This window comes from Drosophila pseudoobscura, chromosome X, assembly GCF_009870125.1.
Source record: "Drosophila pseudoobscura strain MV-25-SWS-2005 chromosome X, UCI_Dpse_MV25, whole genome shotgun sequence".
Classification (NCBI taxonomy): domain Eukaryota; kingdom Metazoa; phylum Arthropoda; class Insecta; order Diptera; family Drosophilidae; genus Drosophila; species Drosophila pseudoobscura.
The window spans coordinates 18111409-18128543 of NC_046683.1; the positions used below are offsets into that span (position 1 = coordinate 18111409).

General features: G+C 49.9%; 3 long non-coding RNA genes across 3 annotated transcripts; all 3 read left to right on the forward strand.

Moving 5' to 3' along the window:
• The first annotated feature begins 582 nt into the window (after positions 1–582).
• Positions 583–2153, forward strand: LOC117184868 (uncharacterized). The gene is made up of 2 exons (XR_004470336.1): positions 583–1779; positions 1842–2153. It is a non-coding gene; the product is annotated as an uncharacterized lncRNA (long non-coding RNA).
• A 10856-nt stretch (positions 2154–13009) lies between these two features.
• LOC117185037 (uncharacterized) lies at positions 13010–13440 on the forward strand. The gene is made up of 2 exons (XR_004470530.1): positions 13010–13102; positions 13328–13440. It is a non-coding gene; the product is annotated as an uncharacterized lncRNA (long non-coding RNA).
• Positions 13441–15516: 2076 nt separating this feature from the next.
• LOC117185038 (uncharacterized) lies at positions 15517–15947 on the forward strand. Its single transcript, XR_004470531.1, has 2 exons — positions 15517–15609; positions 15835–15947. It is a non-coding gene; the product is annotated as an uncharacterized lncRNA (long non-coding RNA).
• Positions 15948–17135: the final 1188 nt, after the last annotated feature.

Genomic DNA, 17135 nt, shown 5'->3' on the forward strand with positions numbered 1-17135 from the left:
GCAAGGAACTGGACGAGATAACCACCACGGAGGATATATGCAAAGCTCTGAGAAGCCATGTTGAATTGGCGGAGTTGTCTACGGATGATATCCAGCTGCGAAAGGCATACGGGGGAACACAGACGGCCATAATCAGGCTGCCAGCGGAGAGCGGCCAGAAGGCTCTGACAGTTGGAGTGTTAAAGGTAGGTTCGGTAAGATGTAGACTGCGTGAGCGTATTAGTGTCACCGAATGCTTTAGATGCCCCGAAATTGGGCACATGGCACGGCAGTGCAGTAGCGAAGTGGACAGATCTAAGCTGCTGCAAAGGACTGCTGCCTAGAACCACAGTGCATGCTCTGCAAGGAAAAGAGCGCAGACTGGAAGCTCGTGGCCGGCAGCTGTAGATGCCCCCTGAGTAACAGATCAGCATGAGATTCACTCAGCTGAACTTAAATCACTGCGAAGCTACTCAGTCTCTCTAGAGAAAAGCAGTCAGGGAGAGGAAGACGGCAATCGTGCTCATCTGCGAGCCTTTTAAGGCGAAACCGAGAGGCGGTTGGATCAGCAGCAGATGCGGGAAGCCATCTCCACCGTACAAAAGAGGCACATGTCTGCTCGAGGAATTTGCATCCTTGGATGTAATATTTGCGAATGACGGCAGGAAGTTAACCTACTTCAAGGCGGGACGAGGGTCCATTAGCGACCTAACCTTCATGAGCGTCTCCCTCTGTAGGGGATCTACGTGGAGAGTAAGCGAGGAGTTTACGTTAGCGACCACCAGGCGATCTATTTGGAAGGCGGAGAAAAAATGAAATGACGAGCCAAGACTACTGGACCTAAATGGAAGGATGACCACCTGGATGTGGAAACCTTCAAGGAGTTCCTGCGCAACGCCATCTGGAGCCCAGCGCGGGAAACGGCAAAGAGCCTGGCCCAGAAACTGGCAAAGCTCATGGAGTTGGTGTGCGATGTCGCCATGCCAAGAAGGAAGCCATGCAGAAAAGAAGCACCCTGCTACTGGTGGAATACGGAGGTCAACCCGCTAAGGAAAACCTGCCTACGAGGAAGAAGAGAACGAGGTCGCCCTGAATTCGACACCAGGGGGGAGGAACTTTAGCGAAATGAGCACTTAAGCGTGCCATAAAGGATAGCAAGTCAGCCTGCTTTAGGCAGATATGCGAGGAGGCTGACGTCAACCCTTGGGGGACGGCATATAAGGTCGTCACCAAGAAGATAAGGAGCCAGCCAATGCCAGAAGTGACGTGCCCGGTCCTGCTTGGTAGCATTGTGGAGGCCCTATTCCCACATCACCCATATCGGGAAGAGCTTCTCGCGCCAAGACCCCAAGCTGTGGCAACAGATTTCCGTAGAGGTTGTGACAGCGGCCATAAGGAGAATTGGAGACAAAAGGGCACCAGGACCGGACGGGATCCCAAATAAGATCTTAAAGCTTAGAGCAACCACCAGACCAGACGTGTTTGTTGACACGTTCAACAAATGCCCACGGGAAGAAGTTTTTCTAGAGCAGTGGAAAGTGCAGCGGTTAATCCTTCTGCCCAAAGGCAATAAGCCCCCGGAGGAGCCACCGACCAATATGTTTGCTGGATACTGTCATCCTCGAGGACCACTCCACGTGCAATGCCAGCAATGAGCCACGGAGCACCACCACCGTCTGCTGGAGGAACTGCCTGAGGCATACGGCAAGGCCTCCCCAGATAAATCTCAAGCTGAACAAGATCTTCCACAAGCGGCTGGACGAGAGCGACGACCTTGATTCTCAGAGCGGAGATTCAATGGTGAGAGGCAAAATCCACCCCACAGGCTTCCACCAAACGCCTAACCCCAAACTTTCTTGCAGTGCCTACCACTCCAGCTGCGACTGATCACTTTCCAAGAGTGGTCTTCCTACTGCAGTCAACAAACTCATGGTCGGCACTTGAAGAAGAGGTATTTGGAAAGGTCATTTCCTGCGTCCAGTCGGTCAGGAGGAGCAACAGCAGACGCTGGACGAGGACCGAAAGCTGCGCAAGGACTGCACAATTATAAAGTTCGTACATTCCATTTCTTCCTTTGGCATCTTGGAAAACGGCACAGGCTGTGGCACATTCGCAAGGCAATCCGGGATCTTCTGCAGCTAATTAAAAGCCAATGGCAACAAGTTATTAATTGACTTCATTTTGTATTCTATTTATTTATATTCATGTGTTGATCTGTTTTGGTTTGTATGAAAATACATGCATCAACTCAAAGTCCCTGAGAATGCGTTCCCATGCATTCGAATATGCTGGAGACACAACAGAAAACAGAAACTCGCCTGCAGTACCAGCAGTGAGTGATGACGAATGCCAACTACCATGTCATCTAGGCGTTGACGCCAGCCTAATCGAACCCTTTGTTTCTTTCTTTTCCGCCAGTGCCGAACGTGATTCGGTTCTGCCGACCGTGCGCAGTAGAAGAGAACTTTGTTTGTTCTTCTTTTCTCTTTAGCGCCTGCGTCGGCAGAACTCTCTCTATCCTAGCGGTACAAGTTTACAGTTAGTTATTTACCTAAATCTAATAAATATCATTTAACATTTGTTGGAAGCTGCCGAGCTTTTTCGGCCACTCTGACTCTAAAATTTACAAGAAAAAAATTGCTCCGTTTACAATTTGGCGTTTATTGTTTGTGTGTTTTTTGTTCGAGGCCGAGGCCGAACAACCGACCGACTGCCTCGAAGAGGAACGACCGACTAGAGAGAGGGAAGGGTCGAAGCAGTGGCTTATAACAAGTAATAACTTTACATATGTAGGTGTGTGCGGTTATGCACTGAGAGCGTACATAGGCTGAGCGCGATAACAGAAAACTTAAGAGAGCCGTGACTTAATTGTTATTGACGCTTATTATTATATATTATTGCTTATTCTTACATTTCATATAATTTTCTTTATTTATTCTTTTATTTTTATTTTTTTTATTTATTAATTATTTATTCTTATTTATTTTATTTATTTGTACTAATATTTTTATTTTTTTGAGTGAATTTTTTAATTTATTTTGATTTCCTAAGTGTTTTTTAACCTTAAAGTGAAATTGAGTTTTGATGCTAGGGGAAAGATTATTCCATAAGCGGATAGCGTAAATGAAGAACTGCCTCTTGGGTGGTCACAATTTTATGATTTTAGTTCTAAAATCTATCCATGAGGTCAAGTTGAGGTCAAGTATTTTACGAGACAGGTGTGAGACATGGTCGAAACGACTTAAATTAAATGCATAACGGACAATTAAATTAAAGACTTCTACTAATGTGCGCAAGTCACGAGCGTCACAATGCCAAAAATTTCTAAACCATAAAAGAGAGTAGGGATGAGAATGACTTTAGCAAGTAATAGTCTTATTTCTTCTGGAAAAAAGTTTTAGATGATGAGAGCTGACGCAACAGAGCATATGTACGTCCATTTGTCTTTGATATATGTTTACCTCCAAGAAGAGATATTCAATAGGAGATTCACTACGTTGTGTACGTTTAACATTAAATTTTAATTTCATATTCAAATATAAATATAGCAACGCCACCAATACGATCCGAACGAAAACAACATAACCATCACACACAATTGACAAATCAATTAAATCAGAATTAAACCACGTATTAGATACTCATATAATATCTACATTTGACTGAGCAAAGAGAAATCTAAATTAATCATACTACCGGCTATGGAACTACCTAACTCACCATTCATTAATAAAAGGAGAACTTATTAGGGGCGCAAACTCACTATTTGAAAAATAATAAACTAACTGTGTGTAAGAACTGTGATAAAAACATAATAAGAACAATAACCTAACTAATAAGAGAGCAGTATGTATGTTATTAAGAGCGAAAGCTATTTGCTGCTGTTTCTTCCGATCCAACCGAGGAGCAAGTGGGGGAGGCAATCGAAGCGAGGGGGATTGGCTGTGCGGGCTCATTAGATGGTGCGAACGACGAAAGCTTATCCATAAGCTCAATGCATTGAATGCCCTCTCTATCGTAAGATCGTACATGAGCGAGGCAGCGCCGAGTAAAGACAGGTGCATTCGCATGGCCTCTTGAAATATTTGATAGTTCTCTCTTAAAAGCTGCTCATTGACGTAGACAACAGCTTCCGAGTCGAAACCAAAAAACTGTAAGCTCAGTTGTCACTTGCTCTTGCAGCGGTAGACCATTATTTTTGAGAAGATTGATCTTCTCGTGGACGTTTTCCATTTTTACAATTATAACGGATTGGCATTGGAGCGTTGTGCTTGTCTGGCCCTGAAAACGTCACGGATTCTTGGTGGTGGGGTTAGTGGAAGATTGAAGCGTTCCATGTGCTCGACTGCCAATCTCGCCTGGGCTTAGGAAATTGCCGGATACCACTTTTGGGACCCTATCGAACTATAAAAGACTGCACCGTCAAGTGTCCCCTCTGAAATCAGCAGAAGGCTGTTACGCGTGGATGCCAGGCAAAACGTAGCCCTTCTTCCGCCCAACCGACCAAGGGGCATGCCGCGCGGCGCGTAGCCAAACCAAACGCGAGCATGCAGCATAGCTGTTAGACTAATATCTGAGGAAAATTAATACTAAACTTACTAAGAGAACTAAGCATGCATTCAAAATACAAATACCAATAAAATTACTTATTACTAGAAAGGTGTGTAAGGATTAGTAATTTAATAACAGGAAAAGAATTAGTGGTGGATATATTATGGTAGAGGGAATTATAATCCGAGCATTATCTTGGACGTTGACATGCAATGACTGCATCTTTCAAGAGGCGATGCAGTTACTGCACCGTCAAGTGGCCCGTGTGAAACCCGCAGAACGCGCTGATCCCAGACAAAACGCAGCTCTCCTCCCGCCCAACCGACCGAGGGGCGCTGCCGCATGACGCACGGTGCATAGCCGTACCGAACGCGAACATGCAAGAAGGATAGCTATTAGACTAACATTCGAGAACTGTCGCAGCCGTCCCAGTGTCCTCGCGACCCGTCCATGCATTGCCACAGCGCTGTCGTGAGCCTGTTGGATCAGTGTGCCCGATAGGGCTTCTGAAATCCATTGCTTCCACGGAAACTCCGGCCGGCCAAACTGGGTGCACTTAAACAGCAGTCCCTCCTCCACCTTCATATCTGGAAACTTATCCTCATCGTTCTGGACCGCTTCGATTTTTCTTCGGTATTCTTCATCCTCGAAGGAGGCCGGCTGTGGTAGCGAACTCCAACGTCAAAGGGACGTGACAGCATATCACCGACGATACTGTCCTTTCCTTTGCGGTGCTCGATTTCGAAGTCATAAGCCTGGAGAGCCAACGACCACCTGACTAGCCTCCCATCCAGTGCCTTGAATCGCATGAGCCACTGCAAATCGCGCATGATCTGCTATCTTCTCTATGGCTCTTACCGCCGCTAGACACTCCTTTTCTGGTACGCTATAGTTGAGCTGTGCCTCTCCTAGCTTCGCCGAAAACAATGCGATTGGGTGCTCTGCTCCTTCATCATCCCTCTGGAAGGGAACTGCTACTAGCTCGCATCACACTGGATAAAGAAACACTGTGTACGTCCGACTTTCCGGCTCCAGCTATATCTGCCAAAATGTGTGTTTTAAGTCGATGCTGCTGATGTACATGGTGTCCTCTACACGGCTTAGGATTGACTTAATGCTCTGCAGCGGGTAAGCATCCTTCAATATTACTTTATTTAATTTCCGCGCATCCAAACACAATCGGTTTTTTCCATGCTTCCGTACCAAAGTCACGCGATTGCTCCACGGACTCCTGCTGGTCTCGATGACCCCGAGACGCAACATTTCGTCCACCTCGGCAAACAACAGCACCGCGGGGGATACCGGGTAAAAGCGCTCCTTTACGAATACGGCTCCCTCGATTAAGTGTATTTCGTGTCTCGTCGTTCTTCGAGCGTCGTTCTTCCCAAACCAGACCTGGTCCAGACGGGTCTGCTGCGTGTCAGCTAGTGCGGTTGAGTTGGTCTACTCCTGATTAGCCCTTCGGCCTCAATTTGGGCTAACTCCTCTTGTCGTTCCAGGCTTACTATATGTGGAGCCAGACCAAACTTCCTCCAGAAATCAGCCCCTAGATACAGAGGTTGTTTTAGCGAGGGACATAAGAACAACTCGATAGTCTGCTTCTGGCCTCCATACGCCATCACCGCCGACACATGACCCAGTATTTTATGGGGTGTGCCGCCCGCTGTTTGCACGGAGAATTTCTTTGTATCTTGCAGTTTCAGCTCTAATTCTCCTATCAATTCCAGGCCACCTTTTCCCAGAAAGCGTTGAAATCTTGTGCCCCTGGAACCTGTCCGCTGTGCTCTGACTGCTCTCGTTCGGATACTCTCATCGACTTCGTCTCCCATTATCCGATTCCTGGCCTGCTCGCACTGCCGCTGTCTTTCCGTCATTGGCTCGTTCATGGACCACCTAGCCTCGGGTAACACAGTTTGATTACCCTTATATATAATTGTGTATACATCCTTATCGCTACTTCCTCCTTTAGGTGTCTCTAACTTATCATTGGAGGGCATTGCTACTGGATGCTTCGCCGTGACGTGGAACTCGACTCCTCCAATTTCGTCGTGCTCCTTTTCCCGTTTCCCGGCCTACATTTTGGGCATTTGGGGAGGATGACCACGGCCAGCCCGCAATTGTAGCAGAACAAGTTACGCACGGCCGACTCACACTCAAAATAGGTGTGTCCCGGCTGAGAGAAATTCCAGCAATTTAACTGGAGCTATCGCCCCCGGAGTCCGTGGTCTGGACCGCTCCTTGCCCATCGAGTCGCAAGCAGTTTCTCGTCATCCGCACACTCTTCTGTTAGTATCTGCATCGTTTAGATCAACCTCGAAATTGCATCCCTAATATTTATCTTTATGATCTTTATTAGATCGTAATCTGAGAACGGATTCAGTAATCTCGACCTCAACACCAACGTCTCCTGGATGTACTGGTCTGTCGACTCCCCGTGGCGTTGTCGGCGTTCCCTGAGCTCTTGCTCTCGCTCGAACGCTGTCCAACGAACTTGGAACTGCTGCTGGAGACCATATCTCAGATTCGGCCACTCCGGCACTCCTACCGTCCGAGCATGCATCCAGTACCAGTCCCTAGCGTGACCACTGACCAATGTGTGAAAGGATTTCAACACCTCGGCCCACGGTACCTGATACGCCGTCTGTAGATGCTCCACACGGAATATAAACTCCGCCACGGGCATCCCCTTTGGATCGCCATCGAAGTTAAGCCCCCATCTTCGTATCTGCACTTGATCCTGCCTAGCTTCTCCGAAACTCGGTCGATTCCTGTTAGGGTTTGCTCCTGAGCCTTTTCCGTTGAACAACCAATCCTCCACAGGCCTCTGATCGGCTTGGGTCCACTGCTCGACTTGGGTCCTCTGATCGGCTTCCAATGCCCGGTTGTCCACGAACAGGTGCGTTGGCTGTGCTTGCTGGTTCGCGGGTTCTTCCGGTTGACCTCCTCCTAGACTGGTTGCATTTGATCCCCGATTCCTTCCAGTAGCATCACTCGGCGTTCGCTCTGATCCCCACAACGGCGTTGATCTCTCGCATGTCTGCTTGCATCGACGATCTCAGTGCTTCCATTTCCTGCCCGAGTGACGCTCGGTAGGTCTCCTGTGCTTGGGCTAACGCTGCACTCACGGCTGACCTTAACTCGGACGGTAACTCCAGGTCCATCCGGGTTTGTTGTTGACCTCCCACTGCTCCGGCCTCTGAGTCCTCTTGGTAAAACCCCGCCTGCACGTTTTTCACCACTTGAGACGACCCTTCCGGCCTACTGACGGCTTTACCATAAATTTACCTACGTGTGTATACTTGCCCTAAATAAGTTGGATATTTTATGATATGACTAACATAAACAAACAACGTAAACGTAACCTGACTGATTAATCCTAAAAATATTTAATGACAACGACCAAATAGAGAAATAGTGCAATAAATAAATACGCGAATAATTATCTCTATGTTCAAATAAATAAATAAATAGGTTAATTTACATCAATAAACTGATTAATTTAAATTACTCGCCTAAATATGTAAAACACTGAATAAATAAATAGTTTCTCTCCCAAACAAAAACCCCTTTTTTCCAATGACCTGCCTAGTTCCTACTTCTAAAATTGTTTCTTAACAATAATAGTGAGGGTCTTCAGTCCTCGAAAAAGTTATATCCCCTTTGGTTTTCCTAACTCGACTTCAAATCACAAAAAAACAATTTACTGCACACAAAATCTTTCAGACAACAATTGACCTATAATTTATTGGGTGAGACGAGAGAAAACTGCATTTATAGTTCTGCAGGTGAGTGGACCCCATCGTTTCCCCTGGCTATTTATTTTCGCTTAATTTTTCTCAGTGCCAACTCTCTTTTCTGTATCTTTCATCAGATCACAGTGGATCGCCCGAATCGGACAACGACGTTAATGCCTCTGGACATAATACGGACCGCGACTTGACAGATCCTCCAGCATCTCCTCATCTCTTCCGCTCCGGATAGTGAGAACCTACCCCTTGGTAATACCTGGACCACAACTCGGGACCTAAAATGCCTTCCCTTCTACCTGCGATTAAAAAACTACCATGTCTATCTTCTCTGATTTCTACTCCTCTCAGCGGCTAAGACGGCTAGGATTTCTTTCCGGCAAACAAAAAAAAAACAAAAAACAAAACTAACCTTTTGACCAGGATTGTCCTCGTTGGCACTCTCGTCAGCGGGGATAGTTGGTATCCTTATTCCTAGCAGGGCCATCCCTTCCGTGAGCGCCACTTTTCAATTTCGCGCGCTGCCTTTTCATTTTCAGGGTCCCGCTCCTCTTCTTGCTCTCGTCCCACCCAACTACAGCTCTCTACTCACTCATTATACTTTTTAAATTTTCATTTTATATCCATTATATTTTCTTATTTATCTTCTTAAACATTATTAATTAATATTTTAGGTTGACATAAAGAAAAAAAATACTAACAAAACTTTGAACCCTGTATTGGCCGAATTGGCAGCCCCTTTGAAATAGGTTGTTGCTTCCTGATGCTTGCTGATGTTGTTTAATCGTGGTGTTTTCGTTTAATCGTGATGTCTTTGTTTAATGGGGGATCGGACGGGTGTAGATGGGTGAAATGGGGTCGTGATTTGTTATAAATGATGGTAAATGCTCGTATTTACAACTTATTTTAAACTTAATGCAAACTACAATAGAAATTAGGCTATGCAAGTAACTGCAGAGCACTGTGCTCTGCTGAGTTTACACAGCTCTGCTGAGCGCTTCTTCGATCGATATGGCCATATCAATCTTGAGACTTTACAGGAAACGGTTTGCTGCCATCTCCTATTGGCATTTTGCTCGAACAATTCGTGCGTTAGGAGCCTGCCGTAGCCAAGGGCATCGCTACTTGCTCCCTCTCCGATAGGAGAGGAATCGTAGTATCCTGCCTGGCTAGCTCGTCGGCGGCGTCGTTCCCCTCGATGTCCCTGTGGCCGGGGACCCATATAAGGAAGAGATCTAACTGCTCTGCGATCTCATGCAGAAACCTGCGGCAGTCATTTACAGTCGCTGAGTTCGACGATATTGAGCCTAGAGCTTTAATAGCTGCTTGGCTGCCCGAGAAGACGCACACTAAGCAATGACTGATGTTCAGCTCGCTGCAGTAGACTCCGCCTCCCACGCGGCCGTCTAGCTTTGAGCCACCAGTGTAGAAGTGGACCGCATTTGCAGGTCCTGGTTCGCCCATCTCCCAGTCCTCCCTAGGTGGGATTGATACCTGGAAGGGCGTCGAGAGGTGATCACTAGGAATACAGTAATCTGTCCTCTATGGTAATTGCGGGAGTCTCATCAGGATTCCCGAGTGCCCAACCGCGGATGCTTTCCACAGTCTGGCTTCTCTCATTCTGAGTGCGGAAAGTGTTGCCACCTTCTTTCCCATGAGATCCACAGGGAGGAGGTCCAGCACAGTATCCAGGGCTTCCCCTGGAGTAGTGCGTAGCCCGCCAGTTATGCATAGCTCTGCCATGCGTTGAACTCTGCTGAGTTTATTGAGGCATGTCCTTCTGTCTAAGGCTGGCCACCATACCACCACTGAATAGAGCATGATTGGTCGTATGATGGCGGTGTAGAGCCACCGAACTATATAGGGGGTCATTCCCCATTTTAGTCCGATGGCTTTCCTGCAAGTATAGAGGGCCACTGTGGCCTTCTTTACTCTATCCTCTAAGCTAAATTTCCAATCGAGCTTTCTATCGAGGATTAGGCCAAGATACTTGGCGTTGTTGCTGAAGACTAGCGTACTTGTCATGCACTCACACAACGTCTGCGGAAATTTTCCGGAGAATGCTATGGCAACATCGTCCGCATATGCCACCACACGGCAGCCACCCCCCTCTATCTCCCGCAGCAGTGTTTTCACTGCCACGTTCCATAGGAGGGGCGAGAGGACTCCGCCCTGCGGTGTGCCTCTGCTGACAAATCTGGTACACGTTGACGTCCCCAGTGATGCCTCAACCGTCCTGCATTGTAGCATCTGATCGACCAGGCTCACCGTCCTGGAGTCAACGCCCAGATCCGTCAGTGCGCCCGTGATGGCGGTCGGAAGGATGTTGTTAAAGGCGCCTTCTATGTCGAGGAAGGCTACTAGGGTGTACTCCTTAAAGTTAAGGGACGCTTCGATGATCGATGTGATCGAGTGTAGGGCCGTTTCGGTGGATCTTCCCTTCCGATAGGCATGCTGGGAGTCTGATATCAGACTGGACGGAATGCATGCCGTGAGATGCAGCCCCAGGAGCCGCTCCATCGCCTTTAGAAGAAAAGACGATAGACTTATGGGTCTGAAATCTTTTGGGGCAGTGTGCGAGGGCTTGCCTGCCTTGGGTATGAATACGACTTTGGTCTGAAGCCAGGTGTCACGAATGCACCCGTGGGAGAAGATTCCCTCGTAAATTATTTTGAGCCAGTTAATGGCATTATGTCCCGCGTGAATCAGTTGGGCAGGGAAAATGCCGTCTGGCCCCGCGGACTTGTAGGGTTTAAAGCTTCTGATCGCACAGGAAATGTTCTCCTGGCTTAGCAGTCTCAGGATGGCATTTGAGGCGACAGAAGGAGGCGCGAGGTAGTTGGGTCGCAGCCAGGGAAGTGGGTATTTAGGAGAAGATTTAGCGACTCCTCGCTGGACGTAGTCCACGACTGGTTGGTGTTCTTCAAGTAGCCCAGGGTGGGTGTTGTCTTCGAGAGAACTCTGCGCAAGCGTGAGGCTTCTGAGTTACTCTCGATTTCGCTGCAGAACTTACGCCAGGAGGCGCGTTTGGCTTTTCTAAGTTCTTTGTTGTAGGTTGACAGACTGGCCTTGTATTCGGCCTAGTTTTGCTCAACGTTTTCAGCCTTAGCTTTATTGAAGAGTCTCCGGGAGGCTTTCCGGAGTTCACCCAGTTTCGGATTCCACCATTCCACCAATTAGGCCGATGTCCTTGGCCGAGCAGTCTGCGATTAGAGCCCGGAGAGGCGCGTGTGGAGGGGAGTCTGGTTGTTCATGCCCCATGTATGCGGAGCAGATCCTCAGTGAGCGCTCCTGGCCTTCGAGGCTCACTGCGGTGTGGTCTTCATTGCTGAAATTTGGGAGCAAAAATAAGTGCAACTCTCTTTTTGCAAGAATGCAGGTACGAATTTTACCTGCGGTTTCAGCTACGTATAGCTTGTAGTCAGAAGTCCTCAGACCGAAGACCCTCTTTCCGAGGATCCAGGGCTCCTGAATGAGGACTATGTCGGCTCCACCCTTGGCCAGGTGGAGCAGTAGAGCAGCGCATGCTGCCTTACAATGGTGGAGGTTTATCTGCAGGAGCGTCAACGACATTCCTGAGGCTCGCCTCCACAATTGTTGCTTCTAGATCGCTGTCAGGGGACTCCGGCTCCTCCCCGACAACGATGTGGCTGAGACCTCTGGCTATGTCGCTCTCGTCGAACGCGTAGTCGTCCAAGATGTCGTCCGACATCATGGACGCCGCATCCGACGCCGGGTTGTCTTCCTCGCACGAGGCCCCCTCTTTCGGGATCTCCGGCAGCTCCGGGTCTGGCTCGACCTCCGCTTGCCTGCCCTTGCGATCGGACTTGTAAGTGGATATGGTGACCTTCTTGTAGCCATAATCCACTACACCGTCCGACTTTGCGAGGAGATCAATGGATTCCTCATTTAGGACGAGGATAATCTGGCGCCTCTGCCCTTGGATATCCTCCACCTTTGCCACCTTCCAATCGGCTGTAGGAAGGTGGGGGTTGCAGACCTGCGGATCTGAGGATCTTCTCAGGCTCTGCAGGCTTAGCCGAGACCCACGCTCTGGCTCTCGGGCGGCTAGGGACATCTTCCCACTTCACGGCCTCCAGTTTCGCCCCTGGATAGAAATCTTTGAGGGCCGCCATCGCCTTCATGTAGAGGGCCGCAGAGGGAGCGTCTTGGCAGGCGATGGCTTTCACCTTGCCTTGATGCCACCCTGCGTCCTCACACTTTGGCGGTGGGAGCCGACCCGTCATCCGTTTGTCCCCCTGTAGCACCCGATGGCTGACGGCCCCGGGACATAAACAATAAACAATATTTTTCCACAAATCGCTCGACCAAATACGGTGGACTGATGGGACCCCCGCGTCACCCACTAAGGGTTAATCTTCTGGAACTGAACAGCTGATCGCAGATTTAGGTGTGTGAAAGGTGTTGGTGGTTTTACATATTTTTTTCAATGGCGAAGATTTTACGTTAAACGGTTTAAGCTAATACTAAATACTGAATAAAGGACAACACACGGAACAAAATAACATTTAATGTGGAACGGTGTTGGGAGTGCGGATTATGTTTTTTTTCTTTAAGTTCAAACGACGTGGGCGATCGCTGGCCGTGGCTTGTCAGCCCTAAATTTATATAGGTCCGTGTATTCGTGTGCGCGTGTGTGTGTGTGTGTGAATAGGGTTTCGGGGTTTTTACTTGGTGAACTGGAACGATCTCACTCAGGTTCCCGTTGGACAGTCTTCTTCTCTGCAGTCGACTTTCTCGAACTCCAGTGTTCCTCTCCAGGAAATCTTCTGGCCCGGTTCTGGTGGCTATATTCCTTGCCGGCTGTTAGTAAAATGTTCTGCATTACAACCTATTTTATCGCCCGCTTTTTCTGTACTCACTTCAAACTTTCTGTTTTAAGCACAAAATTTCAAATTTCGACGTTACTCCGTCCACGCTCCACGATTTCCATAATCCAATCCACGTTTTCTAATATTTTCACTCCTATTTATCCCTTTTTCCCTTACTAATACATATAACTAATCCTATTCTCTTCCTTATATCCCCAGTAACGGCTCCAGCTCCCCCCGATGTCCGCATACACCATCGAGCCTCCCTGGACTTCCGCTAGATGGCGCGTCGCCCTCAGCCCTGGCCACCTATCGTTCAGGTGGGACTGGAAGTGGATATGGTGACCTTCTTGTAGCCATAATCCACTACACCGTCCGACTTTGCGAGGAGATCAATGGATTCCTCATTTAGGACGAGGATAATCTGGCGCCTCTGCCCTTGGATATCCTCCACCTTTGCCACCTTCCAATCGGCTGTAGGAAGGTGGGGGTTGCAGACCTGCGGATCTGAGGATCTTCTCAGGCTCTGCAGGCTTAGCCGATACCCACGCTCTGGCTCTCGGGCGGCTAGGGACATCTTCCCACTTCACGGCCTCCAGTTTCGCCCCTGGATAGAAATCTTTGAGGGCCGCCATCGCCTTCATGTAGAGGGCCGCAGAGGGAGCGTCTTGGCAGGCGATGGCTTTCACCTTGCCTTGATGCCACCCTGCGTCCTCACACTTTGGCGGTGGTCCGCCGTTCTCCTCCAGTTCCAGTAGGAAGCGGTCCTGGAGCTCGTTCTCCACCAGGTGCCACTTATCGCGAGGGACATGGCCGTCCTCGGCGCCCCTGTCCAGGACACCGATCAGGGTCTTGCCCCTCGCCACCTCAGCGAACGACCGGTTCGTGAGGTGGGTCTTCACCCGCTTGGCTTGCTGGGCTTGGCCTGGCTGATTTCCGGGGTCCTCCGCTGAGCGTTGCCGCTTGTTGGGGGCCTTGGCTGCGCCCTTTCCGGCTTTGGCTGGCTGGAACAGAGGAAGGATTGAGCAGGCCCACAGCCTCTGCTCCTTTCCTTCGGCTGACGCCTTAAAATTCGAGTCTTCGTTGGACAGGATGAAAGCCGCTCGTCTCCTGTCCTGGTACGACGGCTTTCCTCCCCGTGGTGCAGAGACGCTGCCCGCCGGGGCTCCCAAGGGTTCTTCGGTCCCGGTGCGCTTACCAGCCGCGATTACGCTCTGCTTGGCAGCCACCCCGGTATCCGCTTCGCCCTTGGAGCCACCCGACTTGGAAGGACCCGATTGGCTTTTCGATCCCCCCCTCGCTGCGGCTGCTGCCTGAAGACGGTGGACCGACTCAGTCTCCTTCCCCGTCTTCTTTGGACCCGGTTTCCCAGGCGCTGGTGCAGAGGGATTGGCTTGTCCCTCCGGTACTTTAAGAGGAGTACCGAGCTCCTTTGCGGCTTTGTTTGTTTTTATATATTTATTATTTGGCATAGTAGTTCCCACGAGTAGGCGGGAAGGGGATGGTCACCCGAGGCATAGCCCGCTTGCCCCGGGAAGCCTGATTTAAACTGGAGGTCGGCAGGTATCCAGAGTCCGCATATTAGCGACCGGGCACCCCCCCGGCCATGCATCCCTCGGCATATAACAGTGTGGATTGGATTGGATTGGGGTAATTTCACTGAGAGTTTTCTTCTCTCCGCCCGACTACCATTCGCCAGCATCTTAGCAGAGACATGACCGTGCTAGGACCTGTTTCCAGCCGCCCTCACGGGGAGAGTATAGTCGCACTTCCACCGGTGTGCACAGTTACGGCGGGTGACGGTTCGCTCGCAACCCTCTGTATCCTAGGGGGGGTGTGAGACGCAGACCGCACCGGGTATTACTAACCGGAGCGGCTGCGCCTCAGCTCCGAGTTCACAGTTGTGCGAGCCGACCCGTCATCCGTTTGTCCCCCTGTAGCACCCGATGGCTGACGGCCCCGGGACATAAACAATAAACAATATTTTTCCACAAATCGCTCGACCAAATACGGTGGACTGATGGGACCCCCGCGTCACCCACTAAGGGTTAATCTTCTGGAACTGAACAGCTGATCGCAGATTTAGGTGTGTGAAAGGTGTTGGTGGTTTTACATATTTTTTTCAATGGCGAAGATTTTACGTTAAACGGTTTAAGCTAATACTAAATACTGAATAAAGGACAACACACGGAACAAAATAACATTTAATGTGGAACGGTGTTGGGAGTGCGGATTATGTTTTTTTTCTTTAAGTTCAAACGACGTGGGCGATCGCTGGCCGTGGCTTGTCAGCCCTAAATTTATATAGGTCCGTGTATTCGTGTGCGCGTGTGTGTGTGTGTGTGAATAGGGTTTCGGGGTTTTTACTTGGTGAACTGGAACGATCTCACTCAGGTTCCCGTTGGACAGTCTTCTTCTCTGCAGTCGACTTTCTCGAACTCCAGTGTTCCTCTCCAGGAAATCTTCTGGCCCGGTTCTGGTGGCTATATTCCTTGCCGGCTGTTAGTAAAATGTTCTGCATTACAACCTATTTTATCGCCCGCTTTTTCTGTACTCACTTCAAACTTTCTGTTTTAAGCACAAAATTTCAAATTTCGACGTTACTCCGTCCACGCTCCACGATTTCCATAATCCAATCCACGTTTTCTAATATTTTCACTCCTATTTATCCCTTTTTCCCTTACTAATACATATAACTAATCCTATTCTCTTCCTTATATCCCCAGTAACGGCTCCAGCTCCCCCCGATGTCCGCATACACCATCGAGCCTCCCTGGACTTCCGCTAGATGGCGCGTCGCCCTCAGCCCTGGCCACCTATCGTTCAGGTGGGACTGGAAGTGGATATGGTGACCTTCTTGTAGCCATAATCCACTACACCGTCCGACTTTGCGAGGAGATCAATGGATTCCTCATTTAGGACGAGGATAATCTGGCGCCTCTGCCCTTGGATATCCTCCACCTTTGCCACCTTCCAATCGGCTGTAGGAAGGTGGGGGTTGCAGACCTGCGGATCTGAGGATCTTCTCAGGCTCTGCAGGCTTAGCCGATACCCACGCTCTGGCTCTCGGGCGGCTAGGGACATCTTCCCACTTCACGGCCTCCAGTTTCGCCCCTGGATAGAAATCTTTGAGGGCCGCCATCGCCTTCATGTAGAGGGCCGCAGAGGGAGCGTCTTGGCAGGCGATGGCTTTCACCTTGCCTTGATGCCACCCTGCGTCCTCACACTTTGGCGGTGGTCCGCCGTTCTCCTCCAGTTCCAGTAGGAAGCGGTCCTGGAGCTCGTTCTCCACCAGGTGCCACTTATCGCGAGGGACATGGCCGTCCTCGGCGCCCCTGTCCAGGACACCGATCAGGGTCTTGCCCCTCGCCACCTCAGCGAACGACCGGTTCGTGAGGTGGGTCTTCACCCGCTTGGCTTGCTGGGCTTGGCCTGGCTGATTTGCGGGGTCCTCCGCTGAGCGTTGCCGCTTGTTTGGGGCCTTGGCTGCGCCCTTTCCGGCTTTGGCTGGCTGGAACAGAGGAAGGATTGAGCAGGCCCACAGCCTCTGCTCCTTTCCTTCGGCTGACGCCTTAAAATTCGGGTCTTCGTTGGACAGGATGAAAGCCGCTCGTCTCCTGTCCTGGTACGACGGCTTTCCTCCCCGTGGTGCAGAGGCGCTGCCCGCCGGGGCTCCCAAGGGTTCTTCGGTCCCGGTGCGCTTACCAGCCGCGATTACGCTCTGCTTGGCAGCCACCCCGGTATCCGCTTCGCCCTTGGAGCCACCCGACTTGGAAGGACCCGATTGGCTTTTCGATCCCCCCCTCGCTGCGGCTGCTGCCTGAAGACGGTGGATCGACTCAGTCTCCTTCCCCGTCTTCTTTGGACCCGGTTTCCCAGGCGCTGGTGCAGAGGGATTGGCTTGTCCCTCCGGTACTTTAAGAGGAGTACCGAGCTCCTTTGCGATTTTGTTGGTTTTGATATTTTGAGTATTTGACATAGTAGTTCCCACGAGTAGGCGGGAAGGGGATTTTGTTTACAAAAAAAA